The sequence below is a fragment of the Sinocyclocheilus grahami genome, unplaced genomic scaffold (genome assembly GCF_001515645.1).
Source record: "Sinocyclocheilus grahami isolate Dianchi unplaced genomic scaffold, SAMN03320097.WGS_v1.1 scaffold54.1, whole genome shotgun sequence".
NCBI classification, from domain to species: domain Eukaryota; kingdom Metazoa; phylum Chordata; class Actinopteri; order Cypriniformes; family Cyprinidae; genus Sinocyclocheilus; species Sinocyclocheilus grahami.
In genome coordinates, this window is record NW_015505233.1 from 4292572 (window position 1) to 4292915 (window position 344).

The following is a 344-nucleotide window of genomic DNA, read 5'->3' on the forward strand; positions in this document are numbered from 1 at the left end:
AGTTGTTGCTGCTAAGGGTGGCCCAACCAGTTATTAGGTTTAGGGGGCAAACACTTTTTCACACAGGGCCATGTAGTTTTGGATTTTGTTTTCCCTTAATAATAAAAACCTTCATTTAAAAACTGCATGTTGTGTTCACTTGTGTTATCTTTGACTAATATTTAAATTTGTTTGATGATCTGGAACATTAAATGTGCATCCTCCGAATTCCTGTGAAAGAAGGTCGCATTCGGAGTGTCCTACTTGTTTTTCTGAAATGAGACAGTCTCGATGACGTATGCAGCCTTCGAATGCGACCTCCGGAGGGTGCAGCCTTCTAAATGAGACACAGCTCATGTTCAACC